General features: G+C 42.3%; 3 pseudogenes; 1 reads left to right on the top strand and 2 right to left on the bottom strand.

Moving 5' to 3' along the window:
* The first annotated feature begins 3,783 nt into the window (after nucleotides 1-3,783).
* Nucleotides 3,784-5,062, top strand: LOC144249239 (proline-rich nuclear receptor coactivator 1 pseudogene; annotated as a pseudogene).
* Nucleotides 5,063-11,490: 6,428 nt separating this feature from the next.
* On the bottom strand, nucleotides 11,491-13,660 carry LOC113175352 (BTB/POZ domain-containing protein KCTD5 pseudogene; annotated as a pseudogene).
* A 7,644-nt stretch (nucleotides 13,661-21,304) lies between these two features.
* LOC113175353 (pantothenate kinase 2, mitochondrial pseudogene) lies at nucleotides 21,305-23,247 on the bottom strand (annotated as a pseudogene).
* Nucleotides 23,248-25,142: the final 1,895 nt, after the last annotated feature.

Raw genomic sequence — 25,142 nt, 5'->3', positions numbered from 1 at the left:
GGAACTCTAAGTTAAGGTTACACATAATTGGAATTCTGCACTGAATCATCTATAACCTAACAATGGATTTGACTTAGGAGTTCCTGATTTTACTCCCCACTCTGCTTCTAGTAGCTTGTTTTTGTGCAAGTGACAACTTCCCTGAGCTCATTCAGTTCTGCAAATTGAGGGAAATAGTCTAGATCGGCAATGGCCAATAGAACTTTCTACAATGATGGGATTGTTCTCTGCTTATATGGTAGTCACTAGCCACATATGGTGACAGAACACTTGAAATGAGGCTGGTGTGACAAAGGATAAATTTTAAATTTTATTTAATTCTAATTAAATTGCTTATTGGACAACAGAGGGCTACATGCACTCTCACGCCATCACTCAGAAGGCTTTTGAGTGCCTACAATATCCCAAGTAACAGGTGAGCAGGTGAGGTGAAGGCAGGGATGGTGGTCATTATAATGTCTTTGCCCTCAAGGAAGAAGAAAAACTAAATGTTTTTGCTAATACAGATTCAAAACCACTATGTACTCATAGAGGGGAGAGAAATAACTGGAATTATCTCTAAGGTCCTCTTTGGCTCTAAAATTGCATGAATTAAACATAGCAAGTATTTACTGTTATCTGTGGAGCTCTTTATTGGCTTTCTTTCTTAATACAGAGATAGTAGGAACCAAGCTCTTTATTGGCTCTATTTATTAATATGGAGATAGTAGGAAACAAGTACTATGAGCACTCTTATTTCATTGATTGATTATGTGACTGATTAATTCATTCATTCATTCATTTATTCAATATTTACTAAGGTATTGTTTTGTTTTGTTTTAATACCAAGACTTTGCTAGACACATATGGGAAAAAACAAACAAAACAAAATAAGAACAAATCTGATGATGTCTTAAGGGTGATCTAAAAAGTTCATAGTGAAACAAAGTAATGGAAATTATTTTTCAGGAAATGGTTACTACCAGGTGCTGTGTTCACTCGGGGCATAGTTAGAATTGATGGTGTTTCAATGTTATTTGAACAAGCTAGGGCCAAATCAGGAGTATTGCTTCATCTTAATAATAAAGAAAGTAGAATAGTTCTGCATATCAGTCTGTTAGGCAGTAGCTAGCAATGGGTAGTGAAATGCATGGCAAGGTCACAAGTGTTCTTTAAACTACTTTAGGGTCTTCTTTAAACTACTTCCAAAGTAGATGAGAAAGCAAAGAGTGGTAGTTTGTAGAAAATAAACAGAAGCAAAGGTGCTAAAGGGAACACACATCAAGAGAAAAGGATTAATGGGACTAACTCTTGACAGGGCCCATTAAGATTGGTGTGAAGCTAGGAATTACGGCTAGAGGTCTTTCCATCGGTGTGGGAAGGAAGTCTCCTTTAGTAGCACAGGTGCACTAAGGTTACTTCTAACTGGCTATTGACTCCAGTACCCACATTAACATGGGATTGACTTGTAGATGACCACTACCCACCCCCCAAAAGGATGGCCACCATGACAGCTCCAGAGAGGACAGTTAAGGTCAAAACTCCACTGCCTGAGGTGAAGGAGGAGTTGAACATCTGATTGGCAAAGAGTGCAGAAGGCAGTCCCCAGTTCTCCTGGTAAACAGCACACAGTAATGAACCTGGAGACAGCATTGTCTCCTTTGTCATTCTCTGCTGAGAGACAGCCCATCCTCTCTTGACAGTGCTCTCTGCTTAAGCCTCAATTGGATATTACTTTACTTTCACCTCACTTTCTCTTTACATTTACTTATAATAAAGTTCTCTTGAATGGCTTTTCTTGTCTGACTTTAAATTTTCTTTCATCAGAATGCAGAAATAGAGATTTGGAGTTTTAGCTCCCTGCTTTCCTGTGAAATGTCCATTAAAAATTATGCACAAGGACTGGGGTTGTGGCTCAGTGGTAGAGTGCTTGCTGAGCACATGTGAGGCACTGGGTTCAATCCTCAGCACCACAAAAAAGTAAATAAATAGAGAAAAGGTATTCTGTACATGTGGTAGTCGCTAGCCACATATGGTGACAGAACACTTTTTAAAAAATGTTTTTTAAAAAGTGTGCACAAAAGCTGGGCGCCTGCTGGGGTTTTGATTCAGTGGTAGAGCACTCACCTTGCACTTGTGAGACCCTGGGTTCCCATCCTCAGCACCACATAAAAGTAAATAAACAAATAAAGATATTGTGTCCATCTGCAACTAAAAACAAAACAAAATAAAACAAAACAACAAAAAAAAAACAGCTGGGCATGGTGGTACACACCTGTAATCCCAGCAGCTCGGGAGGCAGAGACAGGAGGATCAAAGACAGCCTCAGCAACAGAGAGATGTTAACTCCATGAACCTTCTTCCTTTAAATAAAAAATATACAAAATACGGCTGGGGATTTGGATCAGTCATATTCTGGTTTTAAATGCTAGAGAGGGGCATCTAGATTTTGTTTTGTAGTTTGTAAGGCATTTGAGAAGGGAATGAAAAATCATAGTTGTTCATTAAAAGATTGATTTGACAGAACTATTGCCTTGAGATAGAGAGAGGCTAAATGCAGGGACAAATTGTAGTAGTTATCACAGCAGAGTAGGTAATCCCTCGAGTTAGGGGGATTGGAAAGGAGGGCACTTGAGAGGTTATTGCAAAGCTACAACCAATAGAACCTGGCAACTGAGTGCATATGGTGATGAAATAAGGGAAGAATTTTTAAAAATGACTTTGGTATTAAAAATCTCCCTGATAGATAGGAGGGTGGTACTTCAAGAAAATTTAAGAAATGCAGGAGGAAAATCAGATTTAGGTTGACGTTAGAAAATATGCTCTTGTAAGGAAGAAACATATTTAAACTACATTTTGGAAAAATAACATACATAATTTTTAGGCATCTATATACATATATTCATCTCTCTCTCTTTTTTTTTTTTTTTTTTTTTACTTTAATTGATGCCAATGACGAAAATGAGAAAGGTACTGGGGACATCTTGAATTTTTGCACTGAGGTAATGAGTGTCCAGGTTACTTGTATCTAATACTGTTTCCTTTATTACTTAAGTGTATTTATTCTCTCAGACTGAGGGTTGGAAAAATGCCTCTTGTAACCTTAAGCTGACCTTGCTGGTGAGCTAAGTGTCTGAGGTCTATAGATTTTCTTACTGCATTCAAAATCTTTAGCCAAGGAGATTCTTAAAATAGCACAAAAGATCGTTATTGTAACAACAACAAAAAGTGTCCATCCTGGAAAGAATTGATTTAAGCTTTTAGCTCACATGCTCTTTGAACACTTAAAATGAAGGACTTTCTAGATTAAATCTGATATGCTTAACAAATTTAAAATAAATAGCCCATAGACAATTGCTGTCATGAAATGAAATACAATTTCTCAGTTGGAAATCTCTCTGAGAAGGAGTATTCAGATTTCCGAATTGGTTAAGATTTTAAAATAATAATAATAATAATAATAGCTTAACTAATTGCTTCACAAGGTACAAATAGGGAGGGAATATCTGTTATTAAAAGTGAGTCATTTTATAACACAAAATGTCCTAAGCAATACTTTATTCCATATCTACGGCTTTGCATTTTCAATCTGAAATCACAGTAGGAATATGCGGTAGGCTCAACTAGAATGGTATTTATAATGCAATAGTTAACTTCACTGATTTTTAATTCTCCCTTGAATCTTAAGAGCTGTCTTTATGAGAAGCTCTTCTTTTGTCTGGCTGTTGGAGGGACAGGAGGGCTGAGGCTCAAAGAATGTTGATACACCCAGCACAATTTCCTTTCTGCCTGCCTCCTAGCGCTATGACTGTCGTCTCTGTCCCACAGCAGGAGCCGCTCGTCCTGAGCGGCAGTCTTGCTCCGCTTGGCTTTTCCACCCGAGGTTACTTCCGGGCCCTCCTGATGGTGACCCGGCACCGCTGCCTTTACCTCGGATCCCAGACCCCAGGGCACTGCCCCCAACCCTCTTCCTCCCTCACCTCCTAGGGGGAGACTGCCCCTGTCTGACTCCCCAGCCTCACGCTCCAGCAGCTCTGCCCAATGGTAGCCTGGCCGCGGAGGCTCCCCGCGGGCAGCGCCAAAGAATCGACAAAAAAAAAAAAAAAAAAAAAAAATGGTGCGGGCCAGCCCGGCGGGGCAGCTACCCAGTCGCTTCCATCAGTACCAGCAGCACCAGCTGAACCTGGAGGGCGACCAGAGCCCGGCAACTGGACGGAGTGGAGCGCAGGAGGACCCGGGTCAGGCCACCTTCTGGGTCCAGAATCCTGCAGCCGCTACCAGAACTGAGGAAGGGAGCCCCATCCCTGGGTCACTGAGGCCCGCGGTACCCGGTCAATCCCCGCTGAGAAAAGAGGTTTTAAAATCAAAGATGGGAAAATCAGAGAAAATTGCCTTTCCCCATGGCCAGCTTGTTCATGGTATACACTTGTGTGAACAACCAAAGATAAACAGACAGAAAAGCAAATATCACTTGCCACTAACCAAGATCACCTCTGCAAAAAGGAATGAAAATAACTTTTGGCAGGATTCTGTTTCGCCTGATAGAATTAGAAGCAGGAAAAAAAAAAGCCTTTTAAAAATACTGAGAACATTAAAAATATGCATTTGAAGAAATCACCATTTCTAACTGAAGTGAGCCAAAAGGAAAATTATGCTGAGGCAAAGTTTAGTGATCCACCTTCTCCTAGTGTTCTTCCAAAGCCTCCTAGTCACTGGATGGGAAGCACTGTTGAAAATTCCAACCAAAACAGGGAGCTTATGGCAGTACACTTAAAAACGCTCCTCAAAGTTCAAACTTAAATTTCAGATTTCACTATGTGTGTAAAACAGTTTTCCCCAAATCTTTGGACTCTAAAAAATTGGTACAGAAATGGAAATTTGCCTTGTTGCAACCTATAGGTGCAAAAGATGAGCTTAAAAAGTTACATACAAACAGCTTGTATAATATTTTATATTTTGTAAATACTGTATACCATGTATTATGTGTATATTGTTCATACTTGAGAGGTACATTATAGTTTTGTTATGAAAGTATGTATTTTGACCTGCCAATGTGGTAGGTGTTTTGTATATATACAGTGGAGAAATTTTAAGTGTGTGCTAAGGCACAAGGAAGACTGATTTATTTGCACAAGGTACTGAGATTTTTTTTTTTTTCCAAGAAACAGCTCTCAAATCTCAAAGTGAAGATCCAAATGTGAAGTTTACTAATGCACTACTGAAGTTTAAATCTGTGGCACAATCATTGTAAACATGATTTTGTCTGTTTCCCAAAATTTATTTCTGCCTTCTGATCTGTAATTACTGGAAAACTATTCCCATTTTTGCCAAACTTAATTTCTGAGTTTTGGTACATAAGCCATTATTCAAATTTAAAATGACTCTAATTTTAATGCCAACAAAATTGGTTGTAATCAAATTTCAAAGTAATAATAATAATTCCTCCCCTTAAAAAAGCAAATTTTATAAAAAATATCCATATTTTTGTGCCACAGTCCGGCTACAGCAAAATAACTGGGGGGGGGGGGGGTGACGAACAACTTGTGTACATTGATATGAAAGGGTAAAAGAAACTGAAGTTAAAATGTAAAGGACCAGGTATTGTAAAGTTTCTAAGCTACAAAGCCAGAGTTAAAATGTAAAGGACCAGGTATTGTTAAGTTTCTAAGCTACACTCAAAGCCTGAAATTCCTGTAGCTGTTAAGACAATTACCTGGATTGCCCATTAGATATGTGTAGGAATTCCCCCTGACCACTTAGTTGCTTAACAACTTGGGCCCAGTGCAGCTCAGCACGTAGGCACCTCAGGGCCTAAATCAATCAGTTTGAATGTGTACCCCGCTTTAGGACTGACCTATCACCCCTGCCCGACCTGTTCCCGCCAATGAATGTGCTAATCATGTTTGAGAGTTGTTGTTCGATTTTCCCACGCCTCATGATGATTTGCTCTGATGTCTGCAAAGCCCCCGCCCTCCGCAAAAGGTGTACTTAAGCACTGCTTAACCCCTGTTCCGGGCTCTGGGCTGCTCTCCCTTCTTGAGCATGGAGCCCCAGCATGCTGGATCTGCAATAAACCCCCTTTTGCTGTTGCATGAGTCAGTCTCTTGGTGGTCTCTTCCTCCGACATTCGCTGGTCCCTTACAGATACAGCAGGAGTAGGAGCCATTTATTGTAGGACAACAGAGGTATTTATACATTCCACACAGCTTATCTTAATTAGCATAAACTAGATACAACAGTCAACCAATAAGAAATCTTCACACTTAATGGCTCCCTGGCATCACTTCACAAACCACTGCCCCTGGCAAAATACCAGGCGCCATCCTGACTTGTTTACAGACCTTAACATTAACCACTCCCTCTGGCAAAATGCCAGGCGCCATCCAGACTTGTTTATAGACCCTAACATTTGCCAGGCGCCATCCTGAATTGTTTACAGACTCTAACATTTCCCCATTTTGTTTAATTTAAATAACAACCATAGTGGTTTTTACACAAACACCATAAATAATCTGCTACAAGCAGAAGGAGAGGATACAAAATGCCACAATACCAAGCCAATTGATGGCTCCATGCAAGAAGCCCTTAGAAAAATTATACCAGCAATGACACTGTTAGCAAAGATACCGAGTTACAATTTGTTGTAGATTACAATTTGTTGTCTCAGTCCAGGTAAAGCAGTGTCTCAATAGATTAACTCACAGTCCAGGTAAATCACAGTCCAGGTAAGTTCTGCAGGCAGCTAGCTTGATCCGAAGTCTCCTCCGGTTCTCAGCAACACTGGAAATTCTTCCACCTTCATCTTCACTGGCACTGGGATGAAGGCAGGAACTCCAGATGGCTAAAGAAAATCCTGTAGTATTCCAGCAGGCGCTAAGAAAACAACCTTCTGAACAATTTAGTACATTATCTCAAGGTTTTTTACATTTGAAATAAGCCTTAATAGTGCTCATTACTCATTAGCTTCCAGGTGTGGGAGAACCATTGTAGCTTAGTTATTTGCATTGAAAATGACCAAACCTCAGGGACTCCTAGCGTCTTTTGCCGGCTGTAGCATCCAGATGGCCTGGGGAGTGTCACGGACTCAAACTGCTACTGGACACAGGGAGCAAGAGCCCATGAGACTGTGCCTCCAGGTCAGGTCTAGATTTGGGCTGGCGGCACTGGAAGAGCCGGCTGCCACCACTTGGAAAGTACTTGCTGCGCCATGACCGGCTTGCGCCCTGATTCCAATTCACGCACCCTCCGGTAACGAAAAGTATTTAGTAATAGCCTTTTGCTGCAACTTTTTTCCTGATAATCCTTCTTCTTCTGAACTTTCTTTGTCTTTCTGAATAGAGTTCCTGGGCTTCCATCAACACATGCCCTAATTAATCTTCGGTCCACTGGGGTGCCTCTTTCCCTTAGTAATTTACTTCTCACCCCTTCCATATTTTCATCACAAAGACAATACAATACACCGAGACAAAACAAGACACAAACATACTGTATCAATCTTCTCCATTTTATCAAAATGGCCATTTTTCCTCTCGCCCTATCTGTCTAGGCATGAGCAGATTTGCTCCTGTCCTATCTATGGACGGGCAGCTTTTTTTTTCCGTCACTTACCCCCAAGTGTCCCGGAGCTCCCTGTAACGGGCCACCATCTGCCACAGTCCCGCTGCAGCAAAATAACCAGGGGGTGACGAACAACTTGTATACATTGATACAGCAGGAGAGGGAGCCATTTATTGTAGGACAGGAGGGGTATTTATACATTTCACACAGCTTATCTTAATTAACATGAACTAGCTATAGCAGGCAACCAATAAGGAATCTCCACACTTAATGGCTGGCTGGAGTTACTTCACAAACCACTCCCTCTGGCAAAATGCCAGGCGCCATCCTGACTTGTTTACAGACTCTAACATTTTTGCTTCACGTTTTGGCTTATTTTTAGTGCAGAATTGATAGTTAACACTTAGCTAATCAATCACCTTCATTTGTAGAACCCTTTTTGTGGGTCAACTTTATTGGCTCTGCACTAATGTGATAAGTCTTAGCTGGAGCAAAAATGATGTTGCTTCCTCCAGATCGAAGCTGTTAGTAAAGAGGGACATGCTGATTATGTGTTGTAGAAGGCGAAAAGATAGTGGGAAAGGATCTCATCTTCTGTGGTGATATTGTGGAATTTAGTTTTAAAGATACAGATGTGCTTTGATATATACTGCAATTATTATCTTGCAAAGTTGTATATAAACTAATTTTTTGGTTGTTAATCAAATTCGAATGGCTCCATCATAGTTTCAGACTTCCTTTGTCTTTATTGCTGATTTTTATTTTATTTATTTTTAGTATTGGGGATTCATCTTAGGGGCACTCCAACACTGAGACACATTTAGAGACAGGGTCTCATTGAGTTGCTCAGCACATGCAGGTTGCTTTTCCTGAAGATGGCTTTGAACTTGTGATGCTTCTGCCTTAGCCTCCTAAATGCTGGGATTACAGGCATGCGCCATTGAACCCAGCTGCTGATTGATTTTTAATTGGCAGAGGTTTCTAAGACTTTCATTTCAAGTTTCTCTGCTATTTTTAACCTCTGCTTTGCAAATCCTAATACACATTCATTTGTTATAATTTTCAAATGTCCTTTATAATGTGAAAAATGGCCCTTTCTTCTACCTCCTTAATTTAAACTTTGAAAGTCTAGATTTCTGTAACAATAACAATATCAGGAGGCTGGATATAGCTCAGTTGGTAGGGTGCATACCTCACATGCACAAGCCCCTAGGTTCAATCCCAAGCACCACCAATAAATAAATAAATAAATAAACAAATAAACAAATAAATAAATAAATAAATAAAACCCAATAATATCAGCAAGCACTAATAGAATACTTATATTATTAGGCATTATTCCAGAATAAGCACTTCCTGTATTCATTTATTCAAACCTCATACTCAATGAAATAGGTGACATTTTCTTACATTTCACAGATGAAGAAATTGAGGCACAGGAAGATTAAACAACTCTCCTAAGATTACCCAATCAGTAAGCAATATATAGGGTTTGCTAAATTAGATTCACAACTCTAATTAAGTGAAACAGGCACATTTGTTTAGAATCCATTAATTCATTTGTTCAATATATTTATATATATATATATATATATATATATATATATATATATATATATAGCATTCCTACATCTTTAGAGCATTTTTTCTATGCACTGAAGAAACAGCAGTGGACAAGGCACACAAGATTCCTGTGCTCATGAACTTCCACAGGCTTTAAATGGACACATAATAAGCAAGTGAATATGTAATATCAAGTAGTAATAGTGCAATGGAAAACAGTAAAACAGTGGAAGGAGATGGTCAAAGTGGATGGGGGCCATGGGAAGAGGTAAGATGCTATTCTTGGGGGATTATCAGGGATTGGACCCACAGTTGCTTAACCACTGAGATACATCCCCAGCCCCTTTTGTCTTTTATTTTTTATTATGAGACAAGGTCTTGCTAAGTTGCAGAGGCTGACATTGAACTTGAGATTCTCCTGCCTCAGCCTCTCAAACTGTGAGGATTACAAATGTGCACCACTGCACCTGGCTAAGGTGCTATTTTTTGATAGATTGTCCAGAAAGGCTTCTCTCGGATGTCTGAATGATGTGAGTGAAAAAGCCATGAGCACACATGGTAGAAGAGTATACCAGGCAGAAGAAGTGCTGATGCAAAGGCCCACAGGCAGGAAGGAGCTATTGCCTTCAAGGAACAATCACAAAAGTAGAGAAGAGTAAAGAATCAGGAGAGTGGTAGAAAGTGAAGTCAGAGAGGTATCCAGGAAGGAGGAGGCCATGAAAAAATGTTTGAATTTTACTGAGTGTGAAAGGAGAATGTATGAGGATTCTGCACAAGTGTGTGGCATTATCTGATTTGTGTGGTTTTTTTTTTTCATTCATGAATACACAATTTTATTTGCTATTTTCAGGGGAAACTTAGGCATTAAATGGTAAGCTGATAAAACATGGATACCTAATAAAGTATAAAACTATAACTATCCCCTTAGAATAAATTTTAGTGAATTAAGTCTTAATATCTCTAAGTTAAAAAACAAAAACAAAAACCCCACAAGCCTACCTATTATATCAATGTCAAAATCAAAAAATGCTAAGCACCCAGCAGCTCTCCAAGGCCAACAGGGACACCTTCCCTTGGAGCTCTGCTGGGGAGGACCAGTTCAGCCAGTGACTAAATCTGCCCTATAGAAAGGTTTTTATAAATTGTTTAAGCTGAACCTTTAACAACATAAAAGAGGCCTTATGAAAGGAGGAGGTAAATACTAGATGCTGGAAAACTTGGTTAATCAGGTTATTGGCAAAGAAGAAAAAAAAGAGGACCTAGGCAAGAAGTTTCTGGAAGCATTGACATTAGACAGTGTCAGAGCTCTGACCTCACACAGGCAACTCCAGTGGTCAGTCTTCACAGCTCCACTGGGAAGCAGAGTTCAAGAGGCAGAGCTTGCTCACTGGGACCAGGCCCCCAGCCCCCACTCAAGAGTCTCAGAACCTTCAGGGGGCAGCCTCTATAGCAATCCCAGTAGCCTCCATGGCACACTGGCTGGTTCATGTAGGTTGTGTCAAGTCTCAAATGCTCCAGGAGTATTAGAAAGAAGAACTGCATAGTTTTACAGAAAAAAAAACAGAGCCAGAGAGGATGCACTGTAAACATCCCGACTCTTCAACATGACTCGGAATGTCAGCTCCAGAAGCCAAGGGACAGGCCTCCGCCCAGCCTCCATCCCAGATGCGACAAAGGCACTGGTGGGCACCAGCTCCCCGAAGAGCCCTCAGGTGGAACCCATGAGGCAAAACTTCTACCTCCCTTTAAACTATTTGACAGATCCATCTAAAACATAGCAACACTTTTAGGCATTTCTAAAGAGTATAAACATTGGGTAATCTATCCACACTGATGATGCAGAGTCCACCATTGTCAGGGGTCTTCGCCAAGGTTGAGAAACTGTCAAGTGATCACACTGGAGGCAGAGCAGCTTCCCTGACCCGAGGATGATGTTCAGGTGCTCAAGCAGTGATCACCAGGCATCTGGACCTGAGCCATGGTGCTCTGGACAATCCACATGGCAGCTGCCCCTTCCTCCTGGTGAGGCCTGAACTGCTATTGCAGACTGTGAATGTAGCACCAAGGGCCCTGCCCTTTAAATGGTCTTCAGGACTGCTAAGGCTAGTTGGAAGCACCCTGCCTCAGTCCCAGGCAGCACTCGGAAAGAACAGAGCAGACTCCCAGAGAGAGCCCACCTGGCCCCTGTGCCTCCTCCCTGTGGGGATCCCTGGCCTCAGACAGCTGGGCCATCTCTCACCACCCATCTCTGAGGCAAAAGAGGATGCACACCCAGATCTCTAGAGAAATTATCAAAAGCAGGTTTCTTCTCACAGATGTACTTCCTGGACATGGTGGTTCACTGAATCTTGGGAAAAAGTATATCATTTCTTCGGCTGTCAGTGCTGCATCTCACATCCTTGAGCCCCGTTCCTGAAAAATCTTGGCCTTCTTGCTGGGCTCACTGGTTGTGCCATATGGGGTGTTGGGCAGCTCCTTGGAAACCACACGGAGGAACTCGGCCTGGTCTTCGTTCCCATAGTTGTAAGAGGAGCCGATACTGACCAGCTGCTCAAATTTCCAGCCATCAGGCCTGGTGAACACCATCTGTGTGAGCTCCTCCTCCTGACACTGAACACAGGGTATACATGCTTCACGGGCACCTGTGATGTTTACTGTCTCCTTCTCTAATTTTGTCCTTTACAAGTTTTGTGAGTGAAGTGATGTTGTAAAATTCTGCTTCTCCCCACACTCCTTCCTCAGTGAGGTCTTTGTTAACTACCAGCTTCCCATGTCTCAAGGAGTTCAACACAGCTCCAAGGTCCTTGGGATCTCTGTCAATTAAATAGGCACCCCTTTCACCCCAGGGCCAGAGGCCATGGAGAAAAAGTAGGTCTGCAGCCAAGTCAGGGGTCTGGGGGACCTCCTCCTCCACCACCAAAGGCGGGAGCCCAAGGGCGAGGGGCGCCCATGGCACAGCAATGGGTGTCCCTGAGGCAGCGGGCTCCAGGGCGCCTTGCTGTCCTCTGGTCCAGGGCCGGGGCCAGGCTGGCCTGCGCAGCCCTCACCTTGTCTGAGTCCAGGTCGGGGTCGACCTGGCACAAGCGGTACAGGAAGGACTTTGGGTCCAGGCACAGCATCTGCCAGGTGGTGAGGAAGTAGGTGCCGTCAACGTTGAGCCCAATGAGCCTGACCCACTTGGACATGCCACTGAGCCCTGTGCTGCAGCAGCATAGGCCGCCCCCCCCAGTCCCTCCCTAAGGCCGCCTGGGGCTGGTGGCAGCAGCTCCAAGAGATCCTCTGCCAGGATCTCAGCAAGACCAGCCACTGTGCTGATTTGTGTTTTTAAAAAGGTAACTGACTCTGGATGTTGTGTGAAGAATTTCCTACATGGGGCCCCTTAGAAGATTGTTACTGTGAGTGCCTTGGTGCTTACCTCTAATTCCAGGGACTTGGGAGGCTGAGGCAGGAGGCATGAAAGTTCAAGGCCAGTGTTGGCAATCTAGCAAGACCTTCAGCAATTTAGTGAGATCCTGTCTCAGAATAAAAAGGGCTTGGGATGTGGTTTAGCAGTAAAGTGCCCCTGAGTTCAAAGTCCAGTTGAGAGAAAGAGAGAACTCAATGGATTAATCCAATAAAAACTTGCTTTTGGTTAGAGAATAATCCAACCAGGCTGTTGCTGATGTTTTGAAGATCCTGGACTCTCTCCATTAGCACTAACCCACCTCTGCTTTGCAGTTCTATACTCCTCTGGGTCTTTAAATCTTATCTATGAAGTTGGTGAATGGAAAAAGAGAATGGAGGATTACATGTGGCAGAACTCTGCAGGCTAGACCCAGAAGCTGCTTTTTGCTGCCTGTTTTCCCTTGGTTAGAACAGTCATCTGGCTGCACCTAACAGCAAGTGAGACCAGGAAATGAAGTATAGTTGTATGAGAAAAATGGAAATGCTTTGGCAAATAGTTACAACTTATGATTATAACCTATGATAGAAGCTGTAAAGTAAAATAATATGTTTGGATGAGAATAAAAGAATGAGGGAAGGAAGCAATTTCAGTAAAGTCCTTTGTTATGAGATAAACATAAAAACCCTAGGTCTTAATGCATACCTGGGATCATGCTTAAGAGGCCTAAAAAATGAGAAAGCAAGAAGCAGTGGAAGAGCTGAATGAGGTGGCTCAGGTCTATAATCCTAGCAGTGGGGGAGGCTGAGGCAGGAGGATCACAAGTTCAAGGCCAGCCTCAGCAACTTAGTGAGACCCTGTCTCAAAATAAAAAAAATAAAAAGAACTGAGTGTATACTCAGTGGTAGTGTGCCCCTGGTTTTAATCCCTGCCACAGTCTGGCTGGGCACAAATAACCGAGCCACCAGGAAGCACTTGTAGGTTCAAAACAGCAACTCTTTATTGCCGAACTCCACCAGCACTCCCCACACACTCCACGGGAACACACACGAACATCACCCACGTGGCCCCCAGGAACACCACACCAGGGAACTCCCTCCCCTCACCATCCAACTGGAACTCCCCAGGAAATCTAGTGAGAACTCCAAAGTAGCAGGCGCTGGAGGCAGCAAGAGCCATCCTATTACCGAACAGTTAAGGTCTAATATACAATTGAATCAATCCAGCATCATCTTAATGGCTCCCCTCTCAACCATTACTTCTGGCAAAATGCCAGGGGCCATTCCGACTCTGTGGCTCTCAACAAATCCCCAGTACTTGGAGGGGGGAGACTTTTAAAAATGTACTCTAAAACAAAGTTCCCTTTCTAACCCATTGCCCCACTATTTTGAGGAATTGGGGGAGGGGGAGGTAATTATGTGATAATAGGGGTTTTCTTTCAAGAAGCAAGAATGACCTTAAGGGACAATCAATCCTTGAGTAATATCATTGTCAGAAAGAAAATGGAATGATATTAATAATTCTAAAATGAATGTCATATTTGATGACTTCTCCAAATTTTTATTTTATTTATATTGTATCTTTTGTTGCTGGGGACTAAACCTAGAGCCTTGTACATGCTAATCATGCACTCTAACAACATGCTACTCTCCAAACACCCCCTTCCAAAATGTAATCATTAGAAGTTTTATAAACTTAATAAACTACATAATAAATTTACCTGTGTGGACTGCAATACAGCCTTCAGGCCTTTGTTTCCAAAAGTTCACACATAAATGCACAGGTAAAGTTTTTGGGCCCTGTTATCTTAAACACCTTAAATGGCTTTTCTCCCACACACCCCACCCCTTATCTCCCCTTTTCCTGGTGCTGGGAATTGAACACAGAGCCTCCTATATGCTAGGTAAATCTCTACCACTGAGCTGTATCCTCCTCGGCACTTTTCATTTTCTCTTTTGAGACAGGGTCCCACTAAGTTGCTGAGGCTGGTCTCCAACTTGTTATCCTCCTGCCTCAGCCTCTCTAGTCATTGGGATTGTAAAGGTAGAATTTCTAAGCTGATTCTAAGCCGCAAAGCCTGGGTTAAAGTGTAAAAGACCGGGCATTGTAAAGTTTCCAAGCTGCAGGGCCTGAGCTAAAAAGTAAAGGACCAGGTATTGTTAAACTCCTCTGTTAGGACAATACCCGAACTGCCCAGTAAATATTCCTCCTGATCCTCTGGCTGTTTAATAGCTAAGGGCTCTGAGTAGCTCAGCACATAGGCATCCAGGCCCTAAAACCAATCAGTTTGAATGTGTACCCCGCTTAGAAGTGACCAATCACCCCTGCCCAGTCTGTTCCCGCCAATGAATGTACTAATCATGTCTCAGAGTTGTTGTTCAATTTTCCCGTGCCTCATGATGATTTGTTCTGATGTATGCAAAGCCCCCCGCCCTCCCCAAAAAGTGTACTTAAGCTCTGCTTGACCTCTGCTCTGGGCTCTGGGCTGCTCTCCTTTCTTGAGTGGGCATGGAGCCCCAGCATGCTGGAACAATAAATATCCCCTTGTGCATATTGCATGAAGCTGGTCTCTTGTGGTCTCTTCCTCCGAAGTTTCACCGGACCCTTACAGGATTAGAGGCATGTGGCACCACAGGCCAGTTTGGTTTGGCAATTACCGATGTTGTAGTCAATTGATCTTTGTAACCAGTACAACACACTCATTCCCATGCTAAAGATCTGCTGTGGAGATACAGGAATATTTTGTTGTTTTCTTCCCTTCCTGTCTGGGATAAAAATCAGGGGTAGAGAACCAGAATTTCTCTTTTGCTTGCAGTCTGGACAAAAACTGTCTTTATTATTCCTCCCTGCCGGCTATGGTTTGGAAGAGCATTTGCATCAGTTGCCAAGGCTGACCCATGAATAAGCAGCAGAGGCCACTTTTAGTCTTAGTCCTTGAGTTTTATAGAAACTATGGAAGTGACTCAAAGAACTCTTTGTAGACCTGCCTATCGCTTCCTCATCAGAATTTCCTCCCTGTTCTCTTCCTGGACATCGCTTCACAAAGAGAAGCTGAGCCCTCCAGGGCTCTGTGAGCATGGGGAGAAACTTGCTGTGATAGACCCAACCTGATCTTTTCTTAAAATTGGGAGCCATCTTGCCACAAAGCCATGAAAAGATAATTTCGGCTTTACTATAAATTACTGCAAATTCTGAAACTGCTTGGAATGCCTGCCCATGCCTTGAACTCACCCATGCCTGGCTCTCTGACCAGATAGCAGCCCTCTCTGAAACTTTAAAGACGCCTCAAAAATCTTGGCCTTCCCTGGCCAGATAACGACCTTCTCTGAGGCTCTAATGACCCTCATAAATTCTGATGTTGGGGCCAGAAAAAAATGTAAACTACCATCAGTGTTATGCTCATCAGAGTTCTGTTATCTGTAATCCCCCCTTTGTGTAACTTTCTAGGCTATAAAGCTGGGCTGCAGGAAAGCTGGGGTTGCTGTCTTGTTCCTGTGGTTTTGGGAGGGAGAGGCAGCCCTGCCGGTCAAAATAATAAGCTTGCTTTAATTTGATTTTAATTGGAGTCAGTGGTCTTTTCTTGTGTCCTAGTCTAACAGCTGCTCCCTGAGACCTTGAAGTCCAGCCACACCATTCACCCCGGCTGGGTCCTCATCTTGGCTTAATGACAACAGAGTTCTTGGTGTAGAAAATACTCTTTTAGGTAAGACCAATAAATGTTCTGCTACCTAGTGACAGATGTTTGGCTTGGCATTTTACACTTGTGTTTGGAAATCTCATAAAGAGACCAAGCCAACCATGTGATCCAGAAGGGAGAAAATAAGATCAAATGCTAAAATACTGAACCAGTTCCCCAGCAGCTGACAGGTGGATAAGAGAAGAGGCCCTGATGTCCATATAATGGCTATGTTGTTAATAGAGGGACATTATTAAATCCTTGCGGGTTGACATCAAGAAGTTAAAATGCTTAAAACCAAATGTTTCATGTTATTTTATTAGTGAGCAGCTGGTAATACTTTGAAAATTTCCAAATCTAGCATCATCTCAGTTGTGATGGTACTTTGGGGGTTCTAGTGTACATTTTTTGTATGTGATAGACTGAACTGAAAACTGTTTATTCTTTTCCTTTTAAAAAATTGATTTTCTTTAATTTCCATCAAAGTAAAAATAAAATACTATTGAAAAGTTTTTATAGAAAAACAAGTGTTTTGCCCTCTTCCTAGTCCCACTTGCCAAGGCAAATATTCTCCCCCTTTTTGGCAGGTTAAAAAGACTAAAACCTTTAATACTGATTTTTATTCCTGTATTCCTTTCAACTGATACCTGAAAAATTATGTATGCAAATAATCTGCTGTGTACCATTCAAGAATTCATTTCTCAGCTCATCACAAACATACATACGATCATGCATTGCCTATGGTTAGGCTATGTCCTGAAAAATGTATCTTTAGGCAATTTGTCATTGTATGAACACCACAGTATCTACTTATACAAAGTGGGACAACTACTGTGTCAATAACCACTAGATATCATCTTATAGGGCAACCGTTGTGTTTGTGGACTGCTGTGTTATTCAGCACATGACTGTACATATGTAGTACCAGCAGCCACTTTTTAATCACCAGTACTGCAAAAAATAATTATTTTTTCTTTTTAGTATTCTGGTAATTACCTCCAGACATTCAATTATATGCTTTTGCTGATATTTCTTTATTTCTCAATTTAAAAGTTACTATCTTCTGAGTATGGTGGGTCATACCTATAATCCCAGCTATTCAGGAGGTTGAGGCAGGAGGATTGCATGTTTGAAGCCACACTGGGCCACATAGGGGACCCAGTCTCAAAATAAAAATAAATAAGGGCTAGGGGTATAGCTCAGGGGTGAAGCACCTGCCTAGCATGCAGGAGGCCCTGGGTTGTATCTCTAGGACCACAAAACAAAACCATGAAAGATACTATCTATTCACTTTTCATATTCCATGTGAATACCTTTGGAAGAAAGTTCCAGACAGGGGAAACAGCAAGAGCCTCAAAGGAGGAGTGTGAGAAGGTGGAGGGCCACAAGGATGAATTTAGGGATTTTTTTTAAACTCTAGGTTCAATGGGAAACCACTGCAGGTTTTGAGCAGAGAAGTGACATGGTCTGACCTGTGTTTAGAAGGCTGTGTATGCCTTCCATGTTGAGAGGTGCAGGAAGACGTTGGTGGAGGCAGGGCACTGACCATGCAGCTCATAAGTAACCCAGAAAGATGAGGTTCCTTCTGAGTAGGCAGTGCTCTTAGAGTTAGTGAAGTAGCCCATTCTGGATATGCTTTTTTAAGATATATTTTTGTATATTTAATTGGTATTTTAAAATTTTAATGTATTTTTTTTACTAATCATTCATTTAAAAACAAAACATGCATGTAATTGACTGAAATACATGTAAATAAAAAGCAGATTTGAAAATACTTAGTGTTCAAGTGTGTGCCTTTCAACTCAGAGTAGTTGCCTGGGTAGCAAGACTTGGAATACAAAGGGAAAGGTTATGCTCAAGCAGAGGAGGTAGGTGCTAATGCCTCTGGCCTGTCCACTTCTGTAACAGGCAGTAGTGTGAGAATGCTAGGCTTCAAATGGAGATTACAGTGGAAGTCCAGGCCTTACCAACCACCCTGGCTTCAATTATACAGGCACATGTTGACAGTCTCCAACCGTGAACTCAGGGTGGCCTGAAGTAGCAGGACTAGGCTTTTTCCCATTCAGCCCACATGACCCCAAGGACTCACCCCCAAACCAACCCTCTTGCTAAATATCCCAGACCTGAAAGTATTTGTCTTGAAGAGAAAAAGTCTTGGTCCAAAGTCCTCAAAGCCAGTGCTACTCCTCACTCCTCATTAGGACATCTGTAGCTTAGCTTCAGTCCCATGGCTTCAGGAAAACTTGTTCTGAGGTCATCTATGACCTTATAGTTGAATCTGGACAGCCTCATTCATTCTCCACCAGGTGCCTGAAGACCTGCCCTCAGTCTGAGCCACAGGCCCCTATGAATAGCTTGTTTTTCCTGTTATTCCTTCACTGACCATTTCATTACTATTATTTTTTCTCATGCTTTTGGAATTCACAAAATCTCCTTGGTTTTCCTATCTGCATGCACATTATCCAGCTCCTTATCTCTGACCTAAACTCAGCTGTCTATATGATAGTCCAAAATCAAGCATAGGTGCCCTTACTGCCCTTATCTCCCTACACCCAGCCAACTCCTACCCCTTACCAGCCACCCTCCTCCTATCAGTTCAGGCCATATATTTTACTCTGCACCATAGCCACAGCCCACATACTGCTTCTACTGGGGGTAGGATAAGGTGAGACACTCAGGCCACCAGGTGGAAAGCAGACTAGGACAACTGCAGAGAGCAGACAGTGTGTTGGCCATGGTGACCACCCTGAGTGCACCTTATGGGCTGGAGGTGGTGAGATGGCAGGAAGCTTGGATGAGGAAGTACACATCTGCAGGGACAGCTTGGAAGTTGACAGCTGGAGGGGAAACGGCATCTAGGGCTTGAATTCAAGGGCCAGGTCTGGATGGGGTGCCACCTTGAGGAGATCCAGGATTGTGGAGATGGCTTGAGGAGATCCAGGATGGTGTCTGAGGACTGACACCATCTGTCATCAGAGAACAAGCTGGCATAGAGCTGACACAGGTATGATCCTGAAACACTCATTAGATTTGTAACTTGAGATTCATTAGTGGCCTGTCAAGAACACTCCCATGGAATGACAGGGTGGGCTGAACACAAGGTAAAAAGTGAGGAAAAACAGCTTCTCAAAAAAGAGAGGAGCAGTGGGTTGAAGGAAGGCCAGCGAGACATTCACAGCTCATGCTCTGGGTCCAGACAGATCTGGGCTTGATTCCAGTTCTGACCATTTTCAGCTGTGTGACCTTAGGTAAGTTTGCTCTTCTGGGCTTCAATTTCCTTCTATGCTACACTGTAGGAATAGCCAGGGCTAAAAAGACTGCCCACGTGGAGCACCGTCATAATCTCATGTGCTCCATGACATGGAAGTTCATGGGAATAATCTGCCCAGAGGAGCAGCAAAGCTAATGGCACAGGAGCTGAGAAATCCCTACCTCTAGTCGCAGTACAAGTGGGTAGATGGTGGTGGTGTTTTGGGTAGCAAGGAGAAAGTGCAGCCAACAAGCAGACAACTGAGAGTGGAAGGCCTAGAGATGAGGGGCTGCAATAAGGGTGAACTGCCATCCCAGCAGCATCCCTCTTACTCTGCTGCAGGAGGCTCCAGCCCAGCTGGACCCACCCTCTAGATGTGTCAAGGCACATGCATAAAGGCACATGTCCCTCAGGGAAAAAGCTATGGGATGCCCTGCGTGTGGCCAGCCCTCTGCTGCCATCACACAGCCTATAACAAATCTTTTACCCTACTCACCCCTCCCTTCCACCCCAGAAAGATACTGAGCTACGTGTAGAAATCACAGAATAGGGAGAATCTTGAGACCTTCCTTCTGGTTACAAGGCTGCTTTATACCAGGCCTTTCCTTGCCTTCAACTGTGATTCCCACATCACTTGGTACATTAGATATAAAAGCTGCACTGTCTCCAAGGGGAAGGCTTCTTAAATTATTCTGCACAGCAGAAAGAAAAGGTCCAGCCCTTAGCAAGACACTCAAGTAGTCTGAAACCCACAAGCACCAGAGGCTCCCAGAGTTCATCAGCAGACACCTCAATTCTCCTTTGCTATGAAGCCTGAAAGGATACTCTCTACATGACCCTTTGAAGAGCTGTCAATTCCAGAGGCTCTTTGGTGTCACACTGCCAGCCTCTGCTTTTTCCACTAGCTCATCACCCACTTTGGTCAGGTCATTATGTCCCTTACCCTAGGAAGTTCTGCCAGAAGTTTTCTCCTTCCACAGGGATCTTTCCATGATTTAGAGAAGTAACAAAGAGTTGCCCTTCTAAAAGTTGCTTTGTCAGGAACAGAATTAACCCACCCAATTAAGTTTGCAGAAGCTTAAAATAAACCGTTTTTCAATATGTATAAACAAAGGCTAAATGCAATCCAGAGTAATGCACAAGTGATCTCTAAGGCCTTACTGAGAAAATAGTGATTAGATTATCACACAAAGCAGCCTGTCCTGCACACAGCAAGTCAAAAAAGGATGCACAACCACAGCCAGCTCAACACGGGACAGCTCTTCCAAGGTGTCTGCAGTGAGTTATGCTGAGATTTCCAAAAACACCACAGGTGTAACAGCGCTACCCTGAAGGGCAACTTAAATACAGCAATCCTTACACTGCCTGAACATGGTCCACTGCTGAGAGCCATAGCCAAGTAGGAATGACACATGGCATTTTTCCTTAAAGGTGACACCAGCAAGCCATTGAGATGATAATGATTATGTTAAGATGTGCATTCAATTGGAGATTAGACCCCTGCTGTCTGGCTCAGCCTGCTACTTTGGAGCTCTCCAGGGACTCCCGCAGAGTTCCCATTGGTTGGGGAACTGCGGTAGGAGGGAATTCTGGAGGAGGGATTTGCTGTTGGTGTAGTGTGTCCCTGGATAAGGCCAAGTGCATGGCATTCACGGGAGTTTTGGAAATAAAGTTTGTTCCTGTTTGAGTGGTTGGTGATTTTGTGCCCAGCCAGACTGCAGCAGTCCACTTGTTTTTCAATGCTTCTTTCCTTACTGGTTGCTAGTTTAGAATGAATTTTTTAAGGATTTATCTTGATGACTTAGAAAAATACACATCATTTCTCTCTTTGATCTGGATAATACATGATCATAAAACTAAGTAAGGCTTTTAAAAAACAAAAGTTCATCGATCCCATTGTAGAAATTTCCAGGACGCCCTCCCAGGTAACAATCAGGGAATCTTCAACAGCTCCAGGAGTGCTCCAACAGCGCCAAAATAACCCTCATGTTCTGAAAAAAGTGCTTTCAACTGTCCCTTGGACCAATAATCTAAAGCATATGCCAAAAGCCGCATGGCCAATCTTATTAATTCTCAAGAAATTTCCAACAAATACCACCTGGTTAATGTTCTCAAAGATACAGCCCAGCCTGGCAATCCAAACCTCTCATAATCTCCTCCATAATGTCTCGAACTGGTTATCCACTTTGGTGCTACCTCCACGAGATGCCATTTCAAGAGCTTCTTCAAAAGTGGTAGAGCCATAAGAAGATAGCAGAGACCAAAAAAAGTTCCTCCTCTAAAACTTGTGCCTTTGACCCCCTTGTAATTATCTTTGGAATACACTGCTAAAATGCTAACCCCTGAGCCAATGGGTTCACCAGAAGCAGAGGATGTGGGTTTTTCAACTCAAATGGTAACTTCTGACATTTTTCAGAATCAGCAGGATTTTCAAAGTAATAGCACTGTGATAGTCCATTGAAACCAACTGAGTCAATACATACAATTCCTTGGATTAAGCAGTCTAGTTCATGCAGTTTGAAAAGCTGAAGACCACCTATCTTTGCATCCACACAGAGTCAGGTCCTTCATCTCCAGGTGCATGTCTCTAATGCCCCTGGACCCATAAGCCACGTTGGAGTTCAAGTACTTCCAAATGCTTGGAAGACTCTCCACTTCTTCCCCTTCTTCTTCAGCAGTGATGTCTTTGGGTTCAAAATAAACCAGCTTGACCAGGGTTCCACCAATCTCCAAGCCAAACCATGGAAAAAGCTGCCGCTTTTTCCGGAGGCTTTCGACCCCAGGGCGGGGGACCTAGGCAGGGCCGCTGCAGGAGTTGGGCTGATCATGCCACACACCATCCGCCAAGGCCCAGACAGCAGGCGCTGTAGTGCTGCTTGCTGGGCGCCACAGTGGCTCCCGCCATCCTCCGGAGCCCCTTGGGCGCTGGCTTCCCAGCCCAAGAGGGTGAGGTGGTGGAGGCCCTACCATGGCGCTCCAGGGGCGCACTAAGCTGGCCCGCTCCCAACAGCAGCAGCCAGGGCTACCGCCTGAGCCAGCCCCCCAGCGCGGGAATCCTCCTGCCTCCTCCTCCGCAGTCCAGCCTGAGCCTCTGGATATGCTTTGATGAGGCAATTGGACCTTTTCTCCTTTCTTCCATCTTCCACATGCTGTACCTGAACCCCCACATTCTGTCAGCTGTATTTTTCTTTTTGCATTTCAAGGTCAATGCCAAATTCATTCTTTACTGAGACCCATCTTTCACATGTTGCTTATAGGTTCATCTGGAAAATTGAAAATTAGTGCTTTCCCTAATTTATATTATTGTGTCTTTTTAACTATCATTTACTGCATAGTCAAATAATGTGCAACAATTAAAATTTTTTATAGGCTTAAGGTCATGATCTCTAGAATCCTTGGAGAAGAATGTTCTAGTGTCCAAATGAAATAAATTCTTTTTTATCATTTCAGAAAAAGCTTAAGATGATGCTGCATTTTAATGGGCTTTGTATTTGGTTCATGACTTATTTTACACAATTTTTGTTGTTTGTGTTTCCTGGAATTTCCATTTGTCTTTCTTTTATTTTTACTGAGAGAAAATTTCTTTACTATATCATGGATATCACCCATTTCCATAGTTATTCTATCTTCAATGTAGACCACATTTCATTTTTGTTCTTGAAGGCATTGTATTTGGGGGCCAACTAGCTTACTATTCTGATTTAGATAGTTTAGCAAACTCCATGCACAACTCTCACCCTGGAATTGTTTTTGACTAAACTTCACTCCAAGTTCCACTCCCTCATATTCTACATCTTTGTTGGTTTGTACCTCACTTCTCTGGAATACATCCAAAGGCATATTGAACAGAAACAAACAAACAAATAGATGGGAGATGAAATTTATGAGTACTTGCAAATTTGAAAATGTCTTTCATATGCCTTCACCTTGATTTATAGTTTGGCAGAGCACAAAATTCTATATTCAAACATTTTTTTCCCTCCTCAGAACTGTAAAAACATTGTTTCATTCTCTTCTAGCACAGAGTGTTCCTAATAAGGAGTTTGATGCCAGTTTATTATTGTTTCTTGGTAAGTGACCTTTTTTTCCCTCTTCTCGAGAGACTTTTAAAAAATGTACTTTTCCTGTGCTTATTGCAGCACTGTGCACAACAGCCTAGATATGGAATCGACCTAAATGTCCATCAGGAGTTGAATGGATCAATAAAATGTGGTATGTGCACAATGGGAATTCTATTCAGCCATAAAAAGAAGGAAATCCTGCCATTTGCGACAACAGAGATGAGCATATAGGGCATTATGCTAAGTGAAGTGAGTTTATGACAGAAGGACATATTCTGCAATATTCCACTTACAAGAGATTCCTAAAATAGTCAAATTTGTAAAAGCAGAAATATAATGGTGGCTGCCAGGGACTGGGGGAGGGGGAAATGGGCAGTTTCTGTTCCATGTCTAGAAAGTTTCAGTGAACCAGGATAAGTAAGTTCCAGAGATCTGCTGTACAACACTGTGCTTGCAGTGAACACACTGTCCCATAAACTTAAAATGTTGTCAAGAAGGTAGACCTCATCTTATATGTTCTTACTACAGTAAAAAATAAATAAATAAATAAAAATAAAATCCTTTCTCTAATCATTTAGTGTTGTAAAATTTCATGGTGATGTGACATGGTCTTTTTTTTTTTTCTTGATACTCATTTATCCCCTTTACTAGGAATAGTTATGTCTTTAACTTTGGAGGAGATCTCTTTATAATTATTACCATTTCATTCTTCCTTATTTTTATTTTTTCTTTATTCTTTTTAATTTTTTTTACTATTTATTATTTTTTATTTGTATTTGGACACATTATCTTTATTTCATTCTTATGTGGTGCTGAGGATCAAACCCAGGGCCTCACATGTCCTAGGCAAGGGCTCTACAACTGAGCCACAACCCCAGGCCCAACATTTTTTTTTGTGTGTGTGTGGTGCTGGGGATTGAACCCAGGGCCTTGTACATGTGAGGCAAGCACTCTACCAACTATATCCCTAGCTATTTTTCTTCTCTATTCTATTTGCAGGATGTTGGAACTTCTAGACTTATTTTCTTTGCTTCACCTTCTCCTGAAGCTTTCTTTTTCTAATCTTTTGATTTATGTTCTAGAAGGGGTCCTAGGCTTTGTCTTTCAACACTTCAATTTTATTTGGGGGGTTACTGGGAATTGAACCTCAGGGCACTTTACCACTAAATTACATACCTAGTCCTTTTTATGTTTTTATTTTAAGACATGGTCTTACTAAGTTGTTAGAGCTGTCCTGGATCCTCCTGTCTGAGCCTCCTGAGTCCCTGGGATTACAGGTGTGTGCCACAAAACCTGGAACACTGTCCCATAAACTTTCAATTGATTTTTAAAATTTTAGCAATCATATGCTTAATTTACAAGAATTTCCTTTTGTATTTTTATTTTGATGTGTGTGGTGGGGGACAGGGCGAGGGGTAGGATTATCTAGTGTTAGTTTTGTGGAAGTAATAATACATTTTCAAATTTCTCTAAGAACACAATTCAAATATTTTAGTTTTTTTTTTTTCCTATTCTATAAGCCTACAATCTCTGTTCTTCTTTCTGGATTAGTGAATCTTGGGTTTGTTTTTTTATTCTGCTAATTTTCTTTCTTGTGATCTTTAGTTGTCCATCATATGGGACTGTTCTAGATAGCTTTTCGGAGTTTCTTACTATATAGGTTTCTTAATATAT

This window comes from Urocitellus parryii, chromosome 11 (genome assembly GCF_045843805.1).
Source record: "Urocitellus parryii isolate mUroPar1 chromosome 11, mUroPar1.hap1, whole genome shotgun sequence".
NCBI lineage: Eukaryota > Metazoa > Chordata > Mammalia > Rodentia > Sciuridae > Urocitellus > Urocitellus parryii.
Note: the sequence above shows the minus strand (reverse complement) of the source record. Positions and strands in the feature narration are given on the sequence as shown.